Source organism: Halyomorpha halys, unplaced genomic scaffold, assembly GCF_000696795.3.
Source record: "Halyomorpha halys isolate HHAL.00 unplaced genomic scaffold, Hhal_1.1 Scaffold373.1, whole genome shotgun sequence".
Taxonomy (NCBI): domain Eukaryota; kingdom Metazoa; phylum Arthropoda; class Insecta; order Hemiptera; family Pentatomidae; genus Halyomorpha; species Halyomorpha halys.
Window position 1 is genome coordinate 289,856 of NW_027109386.1, and position 25,156 is coordinate 315,011.

Genomic DNA, 25,156 nt, shown 5'->3' on the forward strand with positions numbered 1-25,156 from the left:
ATAAGACACTCAATAAATTAATCAACTTCCACTAAAAGGATAAGTTTAAAAAAAAATTATCTTCTAATTACCAATGAGATAGAATGTCAAGATGATACAGCAAAACGATTAATCGGAATTGTCAAGTATTATGTTAGAAATACAAATAAAATAAATATACTGATTAAAAAAAAAAATAGAAACGTAAATCTTTAAAGATAAAAATTATATTTTCAAAAAAGAGTCAGGTATAGAAAAACATAAATAATATTAAAATATAGTAGACATCAGGGATTTTAAACCAAAAATTAATTTTAAAGTATTTTCAATTTCTTCGCTCTTTGATAATGAGCATAAATAAAATACCGATATAATTATTTGAGAAATAACACATAAATAATATAAGTAATTTTGGATAATAATAAAAACTACGAAAATTATACAGTGCACCTTGCGAAATCTAAATAGCCACGGGTTCCAATATCAGACAGGTCATCAAGAAGGGAGAAACATATAACACACCGGTGTAACATTCAAAAAGGTGTTATAGAGCAAGTGTGTAATCAATAACAGTGATAATGGCCGTACCTAATTCTTTTTATCCTGTTCGTGCCTATGGCATATGATATCATAAATGCATATCCGACACCTGATCAAGTCATTTCTTCATACCTAGAGGAAATGCTTATTAATACCTGTCCTTGGTGGACATGAAACGGAAAGTGCATGTGTAATTGTAACTATTGGGTTAGAAATGTTTATATCCGCTAGATATTACAAACATAATTCAGTTCCAACAGTTCCTAACACAAGTGTATACATTTATTGATAGATATTCATGTCAGAGTAATAAAATCAAGAGATAAAGAAAATTATTAGTCATTAAAAAAATTAATTTGAAGCTATTAATTTAATTACATTTTTAAATTGGGGATTTTCTATAAAAATGTTATATATCCTCTTCTAAAAAGTAATTTTTTTTTTAAACACATTGAAATTCTACACTAGAAACGTATTCAGTTTACTTAAAAATTTAACTTATCTTAATGAAATGCTCATCACAATTTTTAAAAAGTAAATTTTCTAAAGTGTGTATATTGACTTTTGACATAAAACTCCTGGGAAATATACCATTGCTATTTTCAATCCATGAAATTTAATAAGACATTTCAACCAGCATACACTAATTTTCAAATTTGGTCCATAGTTTTTTATTTCCGGGTCATATGGTGGACGTGTAAACAATTTAACTATATGAAGTGTTCAGAAAATGTATGTTATTCAGAAATCGCAAATATTAATAAAGTTATAAAATTTTTGAATTATAGAACTGATTTTTCAGAAAAAAATGTAGATCGGTTGTTTGGTTGCTTTCTTTAATTACACCTAACATCTTAGTACGGTGGGTAATTTAGTTAATGAAATTATACATTTTACAAAATCATGACGAGGAAGCTTCTTAATTTATACAATTTTTAAATTTTCTAAAACTAAATCAATGAAATAAATAAATATTGATTTTAAGATTTTAAATATAAAACCCCACAAAAAAATAACTCAATTAATAAATAATTGGGAATAAGCCTAATTTTTAATGAATTACCATAAAAACTTTCAGGAGTAGTAAGTTAGAAAAAAAATTGTAGTATGTTGACAGACGTGAAGATGAAAATGACCGATAGAACTAGCCAAAACATTACAAATATGTGAAGTACACAATAATAATGTGGTAAGCAATTATTTATGTGATTCATAAGGTTTTTCCTTTAGCTTATGTGATTGATATTTTATTTTATCCTTTTTGTTTATGTCCAGAGTTAAATAAATCGGTTTGCCAAGTTTTAGAATTCTTTTAAATTAATTATTTTAAGGTTTTATCACACCTTTGTGTAAAAAAAACACACACATATTTATTTATCTACTTTTTTATCATATGAAAAATCTATCTTTATTAATCTTAGTAATTAATTAATTAATTATTAGTATTAATTGGCATTTATTCTTATTTAATATTTTTAATAATACCTATTAATGCCAATATAGCTAATAATAATTAATGTTAATTAATAACTATTATTATTTCACAGTGAGTAATAATCTTAATCTTGAGATCAATCTTAATGATCTTGCGAAATATTTGGGTAAAACGGGAAGAGAAGGCACTAGATAGTTCAATCGAGAAATATTTAAAAAAGTGTCAAAAAGTAGAATATGCCATGAAACTCTTCCACCCTCCGTTGTAGCCTTATTTATCTCACCTTTGAAACAGACATTTATAATAAGTATGTTGGTTGATGTACGACATGTAGATATGAATCTCGATAAAAGAGGATCAAATACATCAAATATTAATAAAAAAAGAGAACATGAAAAAAAAAGGCAATCCTTTCCGGCCAGACACATCCCACTTGAACCCCAGAGAGCGACGGTCCTGTATTACTTTTGAAATATTTGCTTAAAATGGAAAGAGGAGTCTGGAGATAGTTAAATTGAGCAGTATTTAAAAAGCAAGATATGAGCCTCATGGGTTTAATATTCTGTATCATATGTGAATTTAGAATTTATAAAAAAAACACATTTTAATGACCTTGTTCCAGTGACCATATCTGGGAATCGACATCGTGATGGAAAATGATTAACAGCTTTAAAATCGAAGTAGTGGCCTCGTGAGGAATATCGAAACGCAGGATGTGAGTCATTAACACTGACTGATAAAGATACACCTAACTATGCCAAATTTGAACGAAAATGCGGTTTGCCTGATCCCTTCCATATGACTGTAAAACCACAGACTTGCTGAACGAATTTCTTTTTGGCTACACAATAAACAAAATTATTGAATAATCCCATCCGAGATTAAGTTACAAAAACATAAATCATGATTTAAAATCGGAGACTAAAATTTACGATTTTGCGGCAATAGATTCTCCATAAAATTTAGCAAATATGCAAATAGACCGGTCCACCAAAGACTGGGCGTAGTCCTTGACGGAAAAGAATACTAAACCGCAATAAAGCACCTTATTCGCAAGATATATTGGACCCCTTTATATAAATTTGTTCGAGTTATTTTTTTTATTTTTTGCCTTTTCATCGCTTACAATTACAGGCGCCAGATAAATAGCTACCAAACGTCGGGTGATTTTTCTTTTTTTGCTTAACGTTTGTAGGGTCTACTTATTTAACAAATTGATCACATCCCACAGAGTAGCGGACGTGTTCCTCATTTATTCAGATGACGTTTTCAGATATTTTGAAAAGATCTTTTGCACATTTGTTTCCATTTTTAGTTATTGTTTAGTCAGCGATCGGTCAAATATTTCCATTAAAAAAATGTATTAAGTTTTGAAATATTTCAGACTATATTATTTTTTTTTCAGTTACGTATAATACAATACAACTTTCGTATCAAAATTACATTATTGAAATTACAAATTTAAAACTTAGATAGGTTTAAAATAGATACATAATTTGGTAGTACTTTAAATGGAATGTCGATGAAAAATACCTTGGCATTAGGCAGTAGGAAGGCAATACAAAAACAATTTAAATAATCTAAGACTAGAGTAAATTATTTTTTAAAATTATATTTTAGAAATATATATACAGAAAATAACAAAACAAAAAAAAAACTGAACATCTAAGGGTCGAGTGCGCAGTATTTTTTAAGGAAGACCAACGGTTTTGCAAGAAAGGGCTTTATCAGAATCACACTCAATCACCAGATTTTCCCAAATTAAGAGTACCCACTTCATGAGGCTGGATAGATCCGGAGGGTTCCCGAAACCACAGGGTTAACTCGTTAATAAAGTTATGTGAAAAAAAGTTTTTAAAAAAAAATTTCTTAGTTGTTCCTAAATGTCAGGACAGTATTTTCAGTCAAAAATATAACTTACAGGAACTTTAATAAAAGTTTTATAGTTAAAGGTACCTCTTTTTGAAATAGATGATATATCTACTATTATTAGCATTAAAATATCATATTTATTTAAAACTATAAAGGAAATAGTTGATTGCAGTTAGTCTACTTGTACGGTATTTCATAGAGAAAATATTTCGGACTATGATACTATTTACATGAGGAGAAAATGGTTGGGGGGTGCGGTCAGAATATAACACAAATAAGTTTAAATAGCTTATTAAATAGTGCCAACGTTTCGGCCAGAATTTCTAGCCTTCATTAGGGCTGCTGGCAGCAAATCAGACAGCCAGGTTCGAGTCGTTGGCCCCGTGTATTAGGAATCATAATGGAGATGCCACTAGTGCCAAGTGACTTGAATGTCTGATTTGCTCATATATATAACCATCCGCCTACGTTTCCCTGATAATGACGTGTACAATAAAAATATAAATATGATGAGAAGATAGTTGACCATGGATAATACATATAAAGGAGAAGATGGTTGGGATTGCGGTCAGAGAATAACACAAATAAGTTGAAATAACTTATTTAATATTTCCAACGTTTCGGCCAGAGTTTTTAGCCTTCATCAGCTCTGCTGGCAGCAAATCAGACTTGGCACTAGTGGCATCTCCATTATGATTCCTAATACACGGGGCCAACGACTCCGACCTGGTGGACCTGTCTGATTTGTTGCCAGCAGCCCTGATGAAGGCTAGAAATTCTGGCCGAAACGTTGGCACTATTAAATAAGCTATTTAAACTTATTTGTGTTATATTCTGACCGCACCCCCCAACCATTTTCTCCTCATGTAAATAGTATCATAGTCCGAAATATTTTCTCTATGAAATACCGTACAAGTAGACTAACTGCAATCAACTATTTCCTTTATAGTTTTAAATAAATATGATATTTTAATGCTAATAATAGTAGATATATCATCTATTTCAAAAAGAGGTACCTTTAACTATAAAACTTTTATTAAAGTTCCTGTAAGTTATATTTTTGACTGAAAATACTGTCCTGACATTTAGGAACAACTAAGAAATTTTTTTAAAAACACTTTTTTCACACAAATTAAAATTTAGAATTTTCATTTTTTTTTAATAATAGTTTTTTCGAAAGTTTAAAAATGTAATACCTATATTTTATACATATATTATATTTATGGGGTACAGAGTAACTCAGAAATAAGGCTCTCTGCTAGTAACTTCCAGGATCCAGGTTCGAGTCAGACTGTGATAGATAATTATTTACTGTTACTGTAGCCGTGAGTTAACCCTGTGGTTTCGGGAACCCTCCGGATATATATATCTTTTTAATAGTTGTTATAAGGAAGTCAAATTACTCTGTAATAGTGTTATGTGAAACCGTAGCGGGAGATAAAGGAACTTTATATCGAATAACAGTGACTTTTAATTTTAACTGCTAATTGAAATAGCGGTTTTCTGTATCCGTAGCATTAATCGTATTAAGTCATCAGATGATTAAATCACTATTCAAAATATTTCATTGGCCAGCATTTACAATATTCTTCCTTAATATATCATTGTTAACAACACATCAACATTAAAAAAAAAATAAACAGTTATTTTCAAAGTTAGAAAGCTTCGAGGCATCCACGGCAAATAACAAAGAGTTAAACCCTTTTGGAATACTACTAGAAAAATTATATCTGGTAGCGTCGCTGAGAAAGAAAACTAGGAAGCTTCATCACTACTCAATAATATAAAAATCCAAAAACACTAGGAAATTTGTGATTTGAGACCCTAATTTAAATTATTTTATTATTATTATTTATTTATTTATTTATAGCTATTTACAACTGTATTTACATAAAAGTATATTTAATAAATTTGATGCAAGATCAAAATGGAGTGATACAGGCACGTAGAGAAACCACCCATTGGTAATATTTCCACATTATTTTATTAGTCAAACGATAAACTATAAAACTACGTTGATAAACTCTAGTAAGGAACTATCTCTCGAAATTAATACGGATAAAACAAATTAGCAGTAGAAATAGCAGCAATTTAGGTAATATAGATATAGCAGAAAATACATTTGAACATGTAGATAGGTTTAGGTATTTAGTTTATAAGTAGGAAAAACGATATTGATAAGGAAATAAAAGTGAGATTAAAGGCGAGAAATACTTGTATTTTTAAATTTCGAAATCGCTTAGCTCGTTCATTCTGTCCAAAAACTTGAATGCCATAATAGAGAAAGAGAGATAATTTTTGAAAGATATGTTACACCCCAATAATTATGAATAAATATTTCATGATATAATAAGGAAATTAAAATATTTGTAAAAAGTTATGGCATTTAGTAAGCATTTTTAGAAAATTCATGATTTTGCCCCCTTTTTTTCAAACAAATGGATCATCAGAGATACGCATGTAACCTAGTATTACGATGGTGACTCTATCTATCCTTCCGATGCCATATTTCCTAGCTTCCTTTATATTCCGAGTACTTAGTACTCAACGCCCCTCCTATATCCTTGAAAACCTGCAATTCAAATACTCAATCCAATCCCGTACTACAGGTCCACTTTATCTTTCACATCTTCCCCCAAACCTCACTGCGTTTAATAAATCATTTTTTACCCACGCTGCATATCTCTGGAACTCAATTCCCTCTAAAATGCGTCATGTACCAATCCTTGCCTGGTATAAAACCCCCATATTTAACTACCTTTTACTACACTAATCTATTCCGATATTATATAGTACAGATGTACCTAACTTTTTGTGTAATTTTTTTGTTATCTCTGTATCTAAATTATACAATTTTAATTTAAGTTATAATCAAGGGTGTCCACACTGTTTTGGTCAATATATATCGTATAATTAAAATTAATTTATAACTTTTCTAAAGGGATCTAGTCCCAGAATAATTAGCTATTTTTCATTTCAAAATTTTGTAGAAACGCCACTGATTATAGAAATAGTTTTTGAAAGCTTTTAATCCAAACTTGCTCTCTAGACATTGGTCATCACGAAGTAGGTCGGGCTAAAAAGGATCCTTTCTAGCTTATCAATTACCGCCGTTTTTCATAAACTGCTATCCATAAGGCACGACTCTTCAAGGGCAAACCTAAAAGTGAACGTGGGCTATAAAAGAGCTAGAAGAATTAATAAATGGAACGCACTAGCTTGACCCAGTGATTAGTGAGGTCAAAGATAAACAGCTTAATAACCCAAAAGCCCAAGGAAAAAAAAATTCTTTCACCACAAGTTTTAATGATGTAATGATACCTATATATAATTATTAGTCAAAATTAACAACTCAGCCAACTATAGTTGCTGAACATAGAAAATGAAGGCTTTTTCATACGTTAAAAACAAAATTCACTCGAAGCTCCATATCATTAAAACACCCAACAACAATAAAAAACTTGGCGTCTTCTGACATTCTTTGAATAACAGTAAATTTGCTAATATGTGAGCCCTAATAGAACACTTCAAGCCCAATACGAGATAGTTTAAAAAAGAAAAAAAATCCCAATAACGAAAAATCAGTATTTTGTAAATTTATTATTGCAAATATAGTGGAAACTACTGCTCCAACAAAGGATGACCATTGTTAGCTCTCAGTTTAGAAATAGAAGCAGAAGTAGTAATAGCAGTTTCCCTGATAATACCAAAATAAATTCGCATAATGTTGATTTCTTGTTATGTGTCTTAAGAACTATGAGGCGTACAAATACCTATTAGCCAGCAAATTATAGCCGTGAGAGCTGTGGCGTAGGACACCACACCTCGGAAATTCAGCGGTGCCGGTTCGAATCTGGGGGGTCACCTTTATTTCTGTGACGGTCCCACGAAATGAAAGCTTGTCCTACCACTATGATTAGAATAGGGTGGTACCCTATAGATAATCCTATGTATGTCAGAAATCGCTCTGTACCCCCCCCCCAGGAAGGGGGTAAAAAAAGATGTCTATTACCAACCAACTGATAGTTGCTATAATTAATTTTAAAAATATAGAATTTTCGTTACTAGGGAAAAAATGTTGCTTTTTGAGAAAACGTATCAATTAGAGCTCATATTTTAGAAATCTCAAGCTTTTTAGTTTATAATAAGCTATAAAGATCTTTTTTAATGAAAAATGAGAGATAATGTTAGGTTTTTCACGAGTACAATAGCATCAGGGGGCGTGTACCTCAAACATTTCTATATTACTTTTTAATGACACTCACCGTATCCATTCTACGGTCGAGGTAGAGATCAGAAAATAGCACACAATTTTCTCTTTATTTGAAATAATTAAAAAATGATTTTTTTGTAACTTGGAAACCACCGCCATGTTTTATTTTCCTTTAGCAGTCATCAATTTTAACTCTTAACTGTATAATTTTTTCTATTAAAGTAGTAAAACCTGAGATGAAATAACTTCTGTTTTTCCCCCCTTGGACTAACAGCAAGACACTTTTTTTTATTATACCCCTCGTGGTCAGTTGTTTGGGGAGGGGTCAAGTTTTCATTCCGTGGGACCGCCACAGAACTAAAAGTTGACTCCAAGACCGAGTTGGATTCAAACCTCGCCACTGCATCACGAACCAAAGTTGGCGCTTTAACCCTCAGCCAAAAACGGCCCCAACTTGCAGGGCACCGTTACGAAGACCTCTTTCATCTATAGGACAAAGAAAGAGAACATAGACGAACTGGCAAAGGATATTGCAGCCTAAAGAGGACTCCTTCACGGATCTTTTTCTGAAGGAAGTGACAGCTAACGCAAGGCTCAGTCAATTAGAAGGCGAGATATCTGCTGGGAATCTAAATGGCTCTTTCAACTGACTTCACGCTTCCAGGATAGCTTCTATCCGAACCCCTCTGGCACTCGCGATTGCATCTCGGGTAACAAGTTAGCCATGGCCTCTTTGCGGCCAGAGGATTTCATTCAAAAGTTGGATGAAGGAAAATGGATCAAATCTCGGAATTACTATAAAACGCAGCGTACTATTTCATAATGGTTTATCCTTCAAATTAATTAGAAAGACGTGCTATATTTTTTACAAACAATCCCGTCCAAATATATTGGTTTGCTACATGACACACCATACATATCAATCCATTATTAGGTATGATATTAATACATTTTTATTTTATTTTATTTTTTTGCCGTTTGATTTTATTTATATTATACCTAAATTTCAAAAACAGTATATCGTAACTAAACTATTAACACAAACTATCAATTACATCGTTGTATTTTTTTAAAAAAATTTTTTCCCTTTTTTCCTCTTCCAAAATCCATCACACAAATAAAAATTATAATAAAGTTTTACTTAAATTAAAAACTAATCAAATATAAAACTATTATTTTACACTCATAAAAAAATAAACAAAGGAATAAATAAATAAATTGATAGTCAAAAGATAAAAATCAATAAATAAAACAGTAAAGTATCATGCATGTGATGGTGTATAGTGACAAAATAGTCCAGAATAATATTTTCAGTCAACATAGCAATATCCCTAATGCTGACACCTAGAGCTTCTAAAAGGCTACTTTTTCTTGGAGAAATTATTCCAAGAGATTAAAACCAGTGGCCCCACACTAACGTGTATATAACCGATTTAAGTGCAAAATCTAAGGCAACATTCGTGTGCTCTATATTTGCTAATATTCTTTCGATTAAAATAAATTATTATTTATAGAATGAATTCCAAAATAGACCTGGAAAATGCCTACTATATGAGTTTTTTGAAAACAAAAGTATTAACATTTGAACTTTAAAAATAAACTGTACGAAGTCAAACAGTTTTTAACACAGTGTGTGCTAACAGTTTTCTAATACTAATTTATATATTGTTTTTGTGTGCAAATTTAATTTTTTTTCAGAACATTATGTATATAATTTAGCATGAAAATTATATTAATTTAGTAAGATGCGAAGAAATCTATCAATCTATCAAAGTTGATCTATTAAAACGGTTATTTTTTCCACGTGGTCTAATTCACAGCTGACCACCATGCTTATGACAAGCAACCATTCGCGAAGTTTTGGCTCTTGAAACGTAGAGTTACAGAGCAATACAATGCAATTGGTTATCGACATACATTTTAATATAAATTAATCCTTTTTTTTAGCTGTGGTTTGTGTCTCAATAAAAAATATTCGTAACTGGAATGGATCTGAACTGATACATAATACTGAGATCCAGCCAGGATCCAGATAGACAGCTCATGATGTCACACCCGAGAAATACTACCCCAGTAAAAGTTCTTCAGTATGACTTTCGTAACCGATCGTGACTAGGCACGTCCAGGAGTCGGTGGGTAATCGTTCACTTTGAACGTATCATTTGTAATTGAGCGGGGCAAAGTCTCCAGCCTTCGCCAAGTTCTGGAACAATAAACCATTACGGCATTAACGACTTAATTGCTCTATATTTTAAAGGCATGTCTTATCGTGCACCCTCGTAATGAAACCTAGGGATAAACAAACGCTATAATAGTTTTAAAAAATTAAAAAATCTAAATAAAAATGCAGAAGGTTGAAAAAAATCCATAAATACACGATAACCATGAAACGTTATCAACAATGTACATTAAATAATTAAAACAAACCCTTATTAAATCCATTTATATTATGACCCTGAGCTTAAAACGAAGCTGAAAAATCATAAAATGAAAAGAATTTATTTCCTTTAAATTTAAGATTGTAAAAAATGTGTAGATAGATGAATATATAATAAAAGTTTATTCCTAGTTTTAGTTTTATTCTACTAATTATCTTATTCTCTTAATTATTATTTATCAATAGTTGACCTTTATTATATCCATATTAAATCTATTAATATTATTACCCTGAGCTTAAAACGATGCTGAAAAATCATAATATGAAAAGAATTTATTTCCTTTAAATTTAAGATTGTAAACAATATGTGTAGATAGATGAATATGTAATAAAAGTTGATTTCTAGTTTTATTCTACTAATTACCTTATTCTCTTAATTATTATATACAAATAGTTGACCGTTATTGTATCTATATTATCATATCATTTTATTATATGTTATTATATCTATATTATTTTTATAGTTGACTATTATTAGATCCATATTAAATCTATTAATATTATGACCCTAAGCTTAAAACGATGTTGAAAAATCTAGAAATTAAAAGATTTTTTTTTCTTTTAATTAATGATTGGGAAAAAAATATATAGATAGATAAATATCTTATAAAAGTTTATTTCTTGTTTTAGTTTCATTCTTACAATTAACTTGTTCTAATTATTATTATAGATAGATAGCTGACCTCATGTGAATTTGAAGATGGTCCGCGCAGGCATAAAAAAAAAACAAAAAACATTTTTTAACTATTTATTACGTTATTATACGTTTCGACCCTCACTGCAGGCCTTCAACAGAGCTGTAATGGCAAGATACAGAAAAAGTAAAGCTAATGTAAGAACATAAATGTAAGGTGAGGGTATAAAACATGGTGATTAAGTATATTATTTTTGCCCACTCCTTACGGTTAAGAAAAACATTAACAAAGAGTTTTAATTATGTATTAATATAGAACGTTTTGATCCACTTTTAAGGTCTTCATCAGGGCTGAAGTAAAAAGATATAGAGAAAGTAATACGGTCAAACACTTATTTGCAATACACAATATGATCCAAAATTAGGGCCAACAAATAATCCCCTCACATCACTCGATTCCAGATCCACTGCTTAACCCCATCTTTATATATGGATGTCTATTTATGTCTGTTTTACTTACAGGTCATTTTTATAATTTTACATTATCTTTACCATCTCTGTACCTTTTTATTTAAGTACTGAAAAGGACTGAAACTTGGGTCGAAACGTAGGCTCTTAATAAATAGTTGAAACTATTATATGATTATGTTTTTTATCATAACTCGGAAAATAGCATTCTAATTATTTTAATTAAGTCCCTTGTTCCAAACAAAGTTGTGAATTTATTTGCTATGATTTCCATGAATCGTGGCATTTCACGTGTAATTTAAATTTTTTTTGAGAATTATTTCACATTAGGATAATCTGGGCTACTAGATTACACATAAGGAGTTATACTCTGAGCATTATGTGTTATATCATTATAGATTATACTCCCACTAATGTCCTAGTTATACTCCATATCCGATATATTATTACCATACTTTCACTTTCATTGTTATTATGAGAACGACTTTTCATTTTAGAGCTAGACTGACCACATTAAAACAACCACCATTTCGGAGACTCTGGTTATATAGACTGGTTATACAGAATCCAAAACGTGCATTTCTGTCGAAAACTCGACTTCAAACTTTTTCACGATCGCAATTCTCACTCTAAATATTTCACATATGACTAAATGAAAGTATAAAATTGTCTTTACAGTACCTAAAACACTTTAATCTTCTATGAATAGTTGTAAAATTGATCAATTAAGGATTATAAAAGATATAGTCGACACTCAATAATTCATTCTAATGCGCCTTAAAAAATTGTGAAATATATCAAATAAGAAAATTAAAAAAAGATATTCTTATTTTAACTTGTACTTTATATCTATTTTCTGCATCTTATCATAGTCTGTCTATTGTATTTATAATCAGTCTTCATTGTATGGTCTCTCTGTTAATTTTATAATCTCGTAATTACTTTATCTATATTTATCAAAGCACCCATATTTTTTATTATTATTAAAAGAGGGTACTCCCTGTCCCGTAAAGGCGGACTAACCTCAATTTTACAAATTATACAACTGTTAATTTAATTGTAATACTCCTAGCTCATATTTTATTACTATAATTTTCATTTATTTTGTAGTTCGGATTGTATTACTTTTATTAATGTAGTGCAAACATGAAAAAAAAAAATTCAAGTCTTTATGCCAGCATTTTAATTTGCAACAAAATAATAGACATAGGGCCGCCTATAGCTCAGTGGTTAAGACACAGTCTTACCAATTTGATGTCTATTGGCGGTGCCGGTTCGAATCCGGCCTGGGACGATGACTTTTTTCATTGAGTGGCAGTCCCACAAAATGAAGAACTTTTGACCCCCCAACCATGGTTAGGCAGTATAGGACTCCATTGGGAGTCTTGGCCGAAAAAAACAAAAAAAAACATTAAAAATATTTTAAAGATGACAAAAACTGTCTTAATCATTATTTAAGTTATAAAAACATTAAAATAATAGACGGTGATCACTATAAAAAAATTTATATAATTTACTAGGTTGTCATTATTAATCGCATACCTAGAGATAGCAATGCAACGTTTCACCTTCAAATGTCCCATTCATAATAAGATTAATGTAATTTTGATTCTAGATAGATAGAGAGGAGTGTGCAATACCTAGCATGAAAACAAGTGAGGAGCCATGCAGAATAAAGACTATAATGATGCATATATGGTAATAACGACAATCATAGATCGATAAAGAGAAAGATAGATAAGCGTGGGCCGTGTAGCAGCGAGGACAGATACCATTCTTCAGGATAATGTCTGCGCAGGTGCAGTTTAATTATCTCCAGTACGTTGTCGTGTTACATTCTTAGCGACAATGTAGTCTAATTTGAGAAATAGAGAAAGAATATTCTTCTCATTCAGAAAATGGATACGAAGCTACCCTTGGCCTGCACAAGAGATGTCATCTGTTTTCTGTCTTCTGCATGAATAACTGAAACCATACCACATACCACTACATAAGGCTCTGGTATGTCACAAAACTTCACTTGGCAGGCAGTACTCGCATGACCATAAAAACATAAAAGCAGCTGAACGCCATACAACCATAATTATTAAAAAAGAAAATATTGGTACAACAGTATTCTCCATGCAGCCTGGAAAAACATGTGTAGTAATGTGTCATTTTTATTGCTTACAACTGTATATAAATCAACTGTATCAAGTAATTTTGATGTAAAATCAAAATGGAGTGATACAGGCATGTAGACAAACTACCCATTGGTAGCTCTCTAATCATTTTTTAACACTAGGTCTTGCAGGTTAGAAACTAGAGGGTTTGGATGGTTTGGGAGTATATAATAGAAGAAGAATGGAACATTAATGTCTTTGTGGATGATATTTGTGACAAAGTAAGGAGCATGGAGGATTTTACGAAAGATTTTGGACTCTAAGAGTTGGATACGAGAGTAATTCGAAGGTTTAGAAGAGCTTCCAAAGCACAACTCCGTATGTTCAGATAAGCCTTACAATTGTCATGTAGATCAGTTTTTGTAATGAATTGAAACTTTAGACCGTTTGTTTCGAATATTATTGCTTATAGAATATTAGTGAATATTATTGCTGTAATATTCAAAATCGACATGCAGTTTCCTGTCTTTGCATTCTTGTATGAGGATTCCAGGTTAGTCATTTGTCCAGATTTAATCCAAGGCAGCGGATCTGTTCTACAGGAGTAAGAGCAACATTATTAAAGGATACTGTAGGGCAGAGACCTTAACCCGACGAAGGGTAAAGGTGATTTCCATGATCATAAACTGTTCTTTATATTGGACTAGCAGACCCAGCAGTTAGGGAATATTTAATGATCAATTAAAACAATTGAAAGTTAGATATCCATAAATACATCTTTAGTTCTAATCAAACATGGATAATTACTTCCATTCACACACTGTGTTAATGAAATTATAATTAAGGTTTCCATTATATACCATAAAAATACAACAACAATCTAGGCAATTAACTACCATTCAAATAATCATTTAGAAGGTTCTAAGGCGTACAGCTTTAAAGTTATAATAAAAATTTTAAAAAATTCAAAGAGAACTAGCCTAAATTTTATGGTTTTCAAAAGAATACATTTAACTTCAACACAACTCAAACAATTTACACCAAACTTCGTTTAGGGCACTATAAACTAAGAAAGAGATACAAAAGATACAAACCAGATCTCAAAACACATATTAGAACCGGAGGTATAAAATAAAACGTTTAAGAAGTTTTTCTTTATTTGAAACCTGTATTTCACCCTTTTAAGGGCATCGGATCTAAATTTTGCAAATGCAAGTTAAAAAGAACAGATGTTCCAACAGTTCTGTTAACGTAGATATTAGATAAAATGTAGAGGATTTATGAAGAACATATGAGCATGGTCATGGGAATAAAAAAAATCTCTAAATAAATCAAGTTGAAAAACTACTAAATTTTACTTTCTTTAAAAAAATGGCATTCAAGGGTTTCAGATGAAGCTAAAAATGAATATAATTTACTTATTTGTAAAAAAAAAATAATGTGTAGACTTATATCGAATCCTCATTATGCTTTGTGAATATAAAAAAAAATAAAGGAATAAGTGATTTTTTTAATAATTCTTCAGAATGGATTGGTGTATATAGTAAAGATGATAAAAGAAGTACAATTTCTGATCTATGCCCCAAAAAAGTTTATTCTTTGTTCATAATTTTATTTTCTACCAGAGAAACCTGGCATTTCAGTATCTGGTAACCTTCTCATTTTGACACGGAACATTTCGGGAAAGACAGCACGTAAACCAGTAATTCAAAAGTTTGTTGTAGGCAAAAATTGAAACCACTCTCTTTTATGTACATAGAAACATAGACAAAATTAATACAAAACCAACTGATTTATAATTGCACGAAACGATCTAGATCAATAACTACTAAATATACACTTACCTAATGTTAGCGTACGTATCTCTGACGTCATAATGTTCCCACACAATGACGTCATCGCACACCGACGTCATTAATGGAACTGTTTCGCGACCTTGTCGACCAACACAATCTGATCGTAATGACTGTGTTTAATTTATTTTCATTTTTTTTTTAATAGAATTCAATGTCGTTGTCTTTTTTGCTCTGAGACTGTGTTATTAAGTTTTTCAATAGTCGTTTTATATTTTTAAACGCGTAAAATACGTTGTCTCAATCTGTTTTTAAAACAGTTTTGTCAAGTTTCGAAAATACGCCACTACTAACTTTAGGTTACCAAGTTGATACGAGATGATACGGGCTGATGCTTATGTACCAATCATTATCTCTTTGCTTGTTTTCTTTCTGTATGTTTTCTACTATGCTGATCCAATTATGCTTCCACTCGTCCATTGCTTGTTTTAATTAGAGTATTATTTAGTACGTAAATAATTATTATTTAATATGTAAGAAATGTAAGTATCGAAGATAAAATCACTGAATGAATAAATATATCTTTTAAGATCTAAAACCCGAATCTGACACAACCCCATTATGTTCAATACGTTTAGTATTTTTATCAATTATTTAGTTATTGAAATATGCTAAAATATTAATGAAACATCAATATGTTGTGGCACAATATTCTACAATTATCATTACAATCAGAACGTCTCCTAATTGTTGAAATGGTACAACAAATAAGAATGTAGTACACTTGCGTAAAGCGCATAACAAACCCGTTAGGGTGGCCGAACATAGCACTGGCAGAGTATTATGTGCTAATAGGCGAAGCTTCGCAATAATAACTGAGATCACGCGCACCTGCGGCAGTTTATTGCGAGCTAATGGTGTAATAGCGGTCGGTGGAAGTTTTTGTTAAGTTAGCGTTTCACAAATGGAATCGAGATACTAAATATAGTATAGTATAGTATAGTATAGGTGATAATTGTTCTCAGTCGAAGTATGACCAGGCTAAAGAAGATAATGAAGAAGAAGAATTAGCTATGCAATTTAAATTTGATTGTTTAAATAAATTAAATTGTATCCGATTTATTGCTATAAAAGTCCAACGTTTCGCCCAACTCGGCCATCTTCAAGGACAAATTTATATTTACATCATCCTTGATGCTCCTTATTACGTCACAAATAAACTCATTCACAAAGACCTTAACATCCTATTCTTTGCAGATTTGACCCAAAACAGATATGCGTCTTTTCATTCCAAACTCCTTAACCATCCTAACCCATTAATTCTTAATCTTTCATCCTTAACAATCCCTGATAATCCTCCGAGGCGTCTGAAAAGAAGATGGCCACGGGACCTTCTAATTTAAATTAATGTTTGAGGTACTACCAAGATTTTCAAGTGTATATGAAACATACAACATATTTACCTATTGTAGTATTTTGAACAGTTGTAAATCACATTAAATAAATAATTTAAAAAAAATATATATTTACATCAATAATTTAAAACCTTGTTGTAGGCTATTCTGCCCAGGTCATCAGTTTCAGACAAATTACTCTGAAATGACCTGAGCAGAATAACCTGCAAAGAGTTTTTAAATTATTGATTTGAATGTTAATTTGTCTTTAAGATTGTCCATGATGACGACCGAGTTGGCCGAAACGTTGGACTTTTATAGCAATAAAGAGTATTTTGAGACTTAAATTGGATACAATTTAATTTATTTAAACAATAGTAAACAGTCTCAAGAAAGTGAAAAGATTATATATAATTAAATTTTATTTATAAACAGAAACTGACTAATTCCTAATAGTAAAAATAAAACTACTATATTTTATAATATATTAGCTATTAAGAGCAGAAGTCAAAATTGGAATTCTGAAATTATCAAAACTTTAGTGGAAGTTAGTGTTTAAGTGTTTAATAAGAAATGGCTGTTTTTTCTGGCAAAATGAGCCAGTCAAAAGTATATCTAGCTTTTTAAGAACGTTTTAAGTTTATGTTAACATTATTTTTTTTTTTAAAATCAAGTTTGATGAGAACAGAATGACTTACACCACTTTTGCTCTTAACAGTTCGTTTCATACTATTATTATTAAAAATAAATAGAATATTAAAATAGTGTAATTTAATCTATGAAGTACAATTTGAAACAGGAATAGTAGTTTATATTGTTACATATATTTAATTTATAATCATCAACTTCTTTATGAGTAAATAATTATTCAATAATATCTATATAAAAAATATCTAATGAAAATCAATTTTGTTTATAGTAATAAAATCCATTAATTTTATTGATGGCTTAACAGTCGTGCTCCGTAAATTGCCACTAAACTTTTAAAAAATACAATTAAAGTTTCACTCTTTTAAAAAAATTACTACTTTTCAATTAACTTTTTGACTGAACAAATTTAGAATTTATCCTTAAATCTGTTCAATCAACAAGATTATTTGAAAAACACTCAAATTTTAAATAATGTAGTTCATATTACAGTCATAAAATCCTTTATCATTTGGCAAATTACAATACAACTAGGAGAGGCCATATGACAAATAACTAGAACAATTGAAGAATTTTTAACAAACAAATAATATATCCATTTTTAAATGTAAAGGTTTTTGTGTTCTTAAATAAAAATCCCCCAATAAAATAAAAATAATAAAGCCCAAAATTATTAAGTTTATCTCAAAATGGAAATGTTCTTTTATTTATTTTTGTTCTCACCAAGCTTGTCCTAACAACATTTTCAATAAAAATTTAAGCTGTCTATAACAGCTGTTCAACAGGGAAATAAGTTAGTAAATCTAGTTCTGTTGCGCATGACCGAAGCGTATAATAAAATTCGAATCGGCAATCATTATTCTAAGATGTTTGAGATTCGGTCGGGATTAAAACAAGGTGATTATTTATCAACTATATTATATAATCCATAACTAGAATATTGATGGTATGTATACCGAAACGGGTTTAACTTCAGGTGGTAAAACGCCCGTGCTTGCTTCAGATTTGGCATTATTGGAAGAGGACGAGAAAACTAAAAAACTAAAAACAACTAGGTAGATAAAATCTAATAAGAAATTAGGCCTGGAAATAAATATTTGGTTAGTAGTCGAAACGGGAGCCATGACGTGATATGAACATAGGATAAACACATTTGAACATGTGGGGAAGTAAGGTATTCAGGTTCTGTAAGAACTAAGAAACGAAATTGCTGAAGAAATAAAATCAAGTTTAAAGGCGCGAAATTTATGTAATTTATTACTTCACAAATCGATATCACGCTTTTTTATGATCAATCCTTTCAAGGTATCGTAATCGTTTCTATTAGATTAAATGACATAATATATTCAAGTAATAATTACAAGATATTATTAATGTGATTTCATAGTTAAAGTCAATAAAACAACCTTCTATACAGTAAAAAAAAATAATAACTTTTCAGTTATTTCTAGGCAGATTTAATATTCATTAACGGGTATTTTATTAACAATGCCAATCTGGAAATAATCGTTTTAGTGATAGCAGAACAAACGGGCTTAAAGTATTTTAACTTATATATTCACAAGACCTATGTGTACACCGGGTAATATGACACATTCAAGTATAAAAATGATTCAAGAATGTCTAACAGAAAAAAAATCTGCAAATAATAAGCAAATGTAGCGGAAAGAACTTCATAATATTGATAATATATTTACACTAATCCCCAACTTACCTACGAATTTTGTTCAAATCGAACTAATACATGTTAAATGAACATAATATTATAACATCAAATCGTTCGTGAAATATTATAATAATAACATTTTAATTAATAATAATAATAATAATATAGGTTTAAGAAAATTATTTTTGCGAATGCTTAATCCATTTGCTATGAAATTAGATTAAATCGACACAGAGTCTTCTGGTTTCTAACTCGTTCAATTCTTTTATGAAAATTGGATAAATGGTTAACCCAAAAAAAGAACCCTACAAATGCGGTCCCTATTGTGTCGATCAAAAATTTGTTTTTAGGGTTAATACAAATTGTTAGTTATTATTAATTAGCATGTTTTGTTTTTTTTTTTTGCTTTGGAATACACATTGTTTGGCCTACATGAATGCATGTATTAATGTTCCAATTATTGGTAAGGTTAAAATAATATAAAAACTAGAAAATTCTCTTAAATCATTTTAAATACTATTTGATAAGTTATTAAATGATTGAATAATTACTCAGTTACAATTATTTTCCAATTAATGTAATTTAAAACTAGGATTAAATAATAATTTTCATTTTTTAAATTAACTAATTGATGATTAACCGTAATGGTCCGAAATTATAATTACTAGTTTAACCAAAGCAATCACATTTGATTATAATTAGCAATTGCAATAACTTTTTGTTCCATACTGCAAGTCAGAGCTATTGTTATGCTATCGTTCACCCCAGTACAGTAGACATTTTATCCTCTTCGAGTCCATTGATACATTTATTAATTACATATTCCACTAAACAAATACATAACTTAACCACGACTACGGACAAGCCTGAGGTCCAAACAAGAGAAAGTAGAAAGGCAGCATCAGAAGCGCCCAGAGGTTGATGAGCGAGCTGGGCACACTAATGGTCTTGAGAATCGCCATCGCTTGGGGTGTAAATTACACTAACTCAAGATGTAAACACACGCTTCGTGTTCGTGTGGCGTTTTGTCATTGGTTCATCGGCTTTCTTTAACGGTACATAGCGTAACCTTTAACAGTTCGGGAGAGTGTGAGCATCATTAGAACGTGAACTTGCGGAGTACGTGAGGCGGGGGATTACGATTATATTTAAGGATTAGGAACCGTTTACGATATATCAATCATCATAACATGTAACTCAATAATTTTAAATAGTTTACGCTATAATAAGGATTAAAATTGTGTATGTAATAGTATATATGATTTGTGAAATACAGCACTCAATGGAAAAGCATTTCTTCTTAATCTTAAGATTCATTGACAAAAGTCTACAAAACTTAGAAAATCGTAGCGAACATTGAGCATGCAAATTCTAGATTATTTTCCCAGAAGTTTATTAGTTATTAATTTTAATTATAAGGTGAAAAATCATTCCAATTGACTATTACTTTTAAACCATCTGTATTTCTCTTAACAACGTTTAGGGATGTTTTCCCCAATACTTTTCATTGCTAGTAGTTTTTTAATCAAAAGTACCAATCTATACAATTTTACAATATACAATTCCTTTTATTAATCAAATACGACCAGACTAATCATGAAGGATGATTAGTAAGATTACCTGAAGATGGGGAAAACATCCCGAACCTTCGTTAAGTGTAATAAAGCTGGTCTTAAATAATGGTCAAAAGAAAATATTCTTCAAAAAAAAAATAAATAAATAAAAAAAATAGAAAATTGAAGACAACCATATGAACGACGCACTTTAATATTTGACATTTTATGAGGTTCCTTAACAAGCTTGTTTTCAGGATTTCGGTTAAACTATATAATTTTAATATATGGCAAATATTTGTATTTCTTTTTTCTTTCTTTCTTTTTTTTTTAATTGGCTCTAGATTTTTTTTCCTAGTAGATTAGACCAACGTATGATTATATGATTAAAGAAACAAACCACCTACTTTCTGCTCATATTAGAATACAAATAATTAAATGAATTTTTTTTTGTGTATTCAAAGCTATTTCATAATTTTTGTTTGAACTAAAGCGAATGTTTAAATCTAAAAACAATTGGTTAATAAGAAAATCTAGGGATAAGTATACATGGTACAAACTCATAATAGTAAATGATAAATTTACAATATTTCTAATAAATAATGTATATCCCATATAATGGATCAGAGAATAAAAAAAATGAGTTTTGGGACTGGCCTACGGATATGTAACCTCTGGCAATGAAATAATATATTAAAATTTTATTAACAATGATCATGCGTTCTCTCTTATAGGTCAAGGAAAAATATTAGCTATTGAATAACAATAATAATAATAATTAGAATAGAGCAGCCATTTCATCTAGTCAACTCTAACAGGAAAATGTTTTATATTATAATAGGAGAGTAGAAGCTTAAAGGAGCCCACTCCTTTTCAAACTCTTCTAATCTTCTACTCTCCTCTAATAATGAAAGAAATGTCCAGCTAGAATTGACCAGTATTGCATATTCGACCACTTCCATTTCATCTCGTAACGAAATCTATTTACTTCCGTATATTTGTTTTTCTTGAGTTGTAGAGCGTGGGTAGAGAAGTTTAACTTGAAAAATGGTAAATCACCCACTTGAGTTATTAGTCAATGGTTTTATGACGATAATATGCATTCTTTCTGTGAGTTGAGGGTATGAGAAAAAGCACTAAATTTTAAATATTGAATTTATTTCTTTTAATACTAGTTTTAGGTAAAAAGTATTGCAATTACATGTAATTGTAATTAGTAATAACGATTACTTCAGTTGCACCAGTAATTGTGATTTCGGACTATTATTACAATTGTAGTCATTCACCAAATAATTGAATTTACGATTCAAAATTTTAATCTCATTTCCACAGTTTTTAAATGTTATTGGAAAGTAAGTGTAATTGCAATAAATATTTTCTCAAATCTGCTAAATAATAATAACACCATTTAAAAAAAAATAAAAATAGTGAGATCAGTATTTTTTTTTCTAATTCTTCATATGATCAAATTAATATAAGATAATTAGTTAAAAAAACAAACTTAATATTTTTGATACTTTCTAATGTTTTATAAATAATAAAATATTAATCAGTACAAATTATATTACAACCATTGTACTATAATATTTTATTACGTACGTATGTTGGTATAAAGAAACATTAAACACAATAGCTACGAAAACGTTTACAATATTTTCCCTACCTCCTTGTTAATCTATACACCAGGTGTACAGACAAAGGCATTGACAATTTGCCAAAAAAGGCTTGCGCGGTTCGTTTGTGAAATGAGGAACGTCACTTTAAGACCACCTCACGTAGATGCACTCATGGTCAATGCATCCAGCGACTACCAAACAAGAACCGTTTTTTTTATTTATTTTTAGAAATCGATTAGTATTAAATTCAAGGTTTTTGGGCTTAATCCTTCTTCTACAGACAGACTTATCATAAAAATATTGTATAATAGAAACTTCTAAAAACATTAAAATACTAGTGATACGAACATCAAGAAAAAATATATAAGCTACTACGCTCTCATAAATAAATCTATAATTGGTAAACTAAATACGTAGAATTGAACAAAACACAAGAAATAATATTAAAAGTAGGCAACAAAAATACAGACACCTATGAACCTACCTTCTGAAAGGTAAAATACGAGTAAAAATTTTCATTTTTACGAGTTATGAAACAGGGGATAACATTTTATTTAATTACCTCTATAAATTCATGGAATTCTTATCAGATGAAACAATATAATAATGATAATAATTCAAATATACCGATTCTTTGATCGTTAAAAATAGAATATCATAAACATCCCTTTGCAATTAAAAAAAAAAAAGGCATTTTAAATCTAACCTAAGGTAATTAGAGAGACGGTTAATCTAACCAATAGATAGAGCCGCTATAATTTCTCAATAGCGGACAGTCATAAATTAGTTTTAAGGCTATTAGTTACGATTTTAGTTCCTAGTGCTTAGAATCACTTGTTATCTTTTTTCAGAACGGCTCATTAAATAATAATGCCATAATTGGTTAAGTTCACGTAAAGTTTTTTTTACAAAATCAATAACTTCATTAATAATTATGTCATTGATAACAATGTAACCGAAAAAAATTAATATTTTTTCTCAATCTTCCACTATTATGACACGTAAGTAGCGACTGTGGAGAATTATCAATTGTGATCCGTAAAAATAATTACTTAGCAAATTATCTTGAACATAGGTAGGGGCTATATCCTTTCACAAATCAAGAAATTAATTTCTTATTTGCTGAATTGTCCATTTGACTATCGCGCGCAAAAAAAAAGAACAAGGAAAGTAAAACAAAAAAATTTTTTTTTCATAAATTTCATTACCTATTATTAAATAACTCTAATAAATAAATAAAAATAACCTATAATAATATAAAATTATTTCGTATTTTGGCATAAGTATTACAAAAAATAGTGGAAAATCGCTCTTAATATATAACAATAATTATATATCTTGATATTATTTTATTAATGGATAGGATTGCCTTAAATTTTAAAATTTAGTTCAGGACAACTTAGTAGATCGCTGTGGGATTTAAAAGGAAGAGAACGACGTTAGAAATGTGGATCAAAAATTTATTTCTGTTAAAGTGTATAATATTTAATTTTATTTACCAGACTTAGAGTATCTTTTTCATGTTAATTGTTTAGTCACTAAATGTTCTCTAATGACTCTCCTATGACAGTGTACTACAGTATTCATGATCTTTAGTTTAACATGCTAAAGTGTGTTAAATTAAAAACGTTGTGGTCAATAGAGAAATATTTCCTTCATTTAACGTGTTAAAACGATATAACATTTAACAAAATTGAGTCTATTAATAGGTCTGCTAAACGGAGAAGGTCATGCAACAAACACTGAGTTTCGTACCATTTTTTCTGCTGTCTGATAGAGCAGTTGCTCATGGTTCATGTTTAGTTGGTGTTGTTTTTGTTTGGATTTTTTAAAACTTTAATAAAGTAATTGATAATAAATATAATAATAATAATAACAACAATAATGGAAGTAAAGGAATAAAAGATGAAGTAATGGGAAAAACTTGAAATCCGTTAGGGGTTTCTTTGCAATTAACATTAACATTTTACATTACATTTAACAGTTAACATGTTAAATCCTGTAATTATAACATTTAGCACGTTAAAACTTTTTACATTTAACACTACATCAAGAATACCCTTTATGGTTTAAGCCTAGCTTTCCTGTATAATCTGTTCAAGTAAAATTACTTTATACATTAAAATTATGAAATCCTAATACTTAATGATCTGGTTAAGAATTAAAGTTCATACTCAAAGAATAATTAAGGATTTTTCGATCAAAAGCATATCCACTTTCGAAAAGTTGCAACTTAAAAAATATTATGAGAGAACATTTAGTTAAGTTATATTTCTATGAATGATGCAGATATGTAACGCCAATTTGAAAATTTAACTATAGTTTCTCCTGTATAATTCCAAATTGCCAAACATATTTTTTCTTATAAATTTAATTACCAACTATTGATAGAAAATTTCCTATTATACTTAAGTTATAATAAATATTCTAGTTTGTCCCTACAGCAAATATCCAGTTCAAAAGACATTAATTTGTAGTTTGAAGTGATCTACTTCATGCAACCTCAATCTCTTTTGCATGAAGACATATATCTACCAAACTGAATCGTTTTGCGTATTCCAGCACCCTTAGGCTATAGGTTGTATCTACTCTTATAGCTATGTATAAATCGACAGACTGTATTAGCCAATGGGAAATAATCTATTTACCAGGGCATTCAAAAAGTCCTGTCGTTTTTCGTTTGTTCGTAGTTTATTTTGATTATAGAGTGTTTGCTAATTAATTCCGTTCAATACAACTTTTATCCATGTAAACACAAATGTTTATACTTTATGAATAGGAGGCTAAGGAGGATTAATTTAATGCA

At 29.8% G+C, this 25,156-nt stretch overlaps 1 protein-coding gene across 3 annotated transcripts in view; it reads right to left on the bottom strand.

The window, feature by feature from the left end:
- LOC106681895 (cadherin-99C) overlaps positions 1-25,156 on the bottom strand; it is a 430,333-nt gene that overhangs the window by 205,720 nt on the left and 199,457 nt on the right. The window lies entirely within an intron of this gene.